At 33.8% G+C, this 1,187-nt stretch overlaps 1 non-coding gene across 1 annotated transcript; it reads left to right on the forward strand.

Annotated features, from left to right (window-relative positions):
• The first annotated feature begins 396 nt into the window (after positions 1-396).
• On the forward strand, positions 397-500 carry LOC112624014. Its single transcript, XR_003119344.1, has one exon. It is a non-coding gene; the product is annotated as a small nucleolar RNA U13 (small nucleolar RNA).
• Positions 501-1,187: the final 687 nt, after the last annotated feature.

Here is a 1,187-nt window from a genome sequence, read left to right on the forward strand (position 1 = left end):
TTTGAGAGGCACTTTGGAACAGAAAGGGAAAAAAATACCAAACGTCCAATGGCAGACATTGATTTTATTGTTATAATGAAACTCCCAAAAGAAACTCAGTTTCCAAAATTGCTTCCTTAAAAGTTTCTTTGGCTAAGGAATGTGAAAAACTTAAAATTATCTTTCTTTAAGATAGTCCCAATCGGAACTTGAACTTTTGTCTTACTGTCTTGCTTCATCTTTTGCTTCTCCATTATACTCTACCTCTACTCCTCTTTCCGATCTGGTTTTCTTATCTTTTGGGTGTCCAGAAACCCCCAAAGCTGACCCATCTCTAAAAGTTAAATTCCCTTTAGAAAATGCAAATCTATTCTGGTTGACTTTAAGCCCTAAGACTCATAAAAAGACTAGCATTAGATCCTTTTGTAATTTATAAGCATCATGGTTGGGGTTTAATGCTCATATGTGAGCTGAGCCGCCCTCAAACATTATTAGGACACCAACACAATACCAGTCTGACATGGAAAAAAAAAAAAAAGACTAGTATTAGATGAAAGCCATTGTCAAAGACTTTCATACCTGTAGATAAGATAGAAATTTACAAAGACATTTAGAATAGCTTTAAAAATATAAAACCCAGGTTTCTGGATCAATATCAATTGGTTTATGTATTAACAGTAATCTTCTATACTTATATAAAAAAGGACTAAATGGGTCATAAGAATTACTACTTAAGAAGACTCTGAATTGTACAGGAAACCAGAAGGATTTACAAAAGCTGTGGAATTGCTAAATTAAAAATTCTCCCTTTTAGAGCAGTTTTAGGTTCACATCAAAATTAAGTGGAAAGTAAAACAAACAAACAAACAAAGCTCTCCCAATGATCTTTTTCTTTAAGTCTTTTAGAATTCCCCTATTGATAATCAGATTATAGATTTTTAGCTAAACTAAACTTTGACTTTCCAGTATTTTTGTATCCACCTGAAGCCCAGGTTGAAGATCTTTGTGCTAGATTCTTTATGGGCAAAAATTTTACTGATATTGGCAGAATTGTTGGGGATGAGCTCGTTAAGGTTGAAATTGATCCAAGGCTTTTATAATATCCTCCAAAACCAGAAGCTACGAAAGTCCTCAAGTCAATAGCTAAAAGCCAAAGAGGCAAAGAATACTAGTCGTACATTATACTGGTCTTTGTACCACTCCAATTC

Source organism: Theropithecus gelada, chromosome 4 (assembly GCF_003255815.1).
Source record: "Theropithecus gelada isolate Dixy chromosome 4, Tgel_1.0, whole genome shotgun sequence".
In the NCBI taxonomy this organism is placed as follows: domain Eukaryota; kingdom Metazoa; phylum Chordata; class Mammalia; order Primates; family Cercopithecidae; genus Theropithecus; species Theropithecus gelada.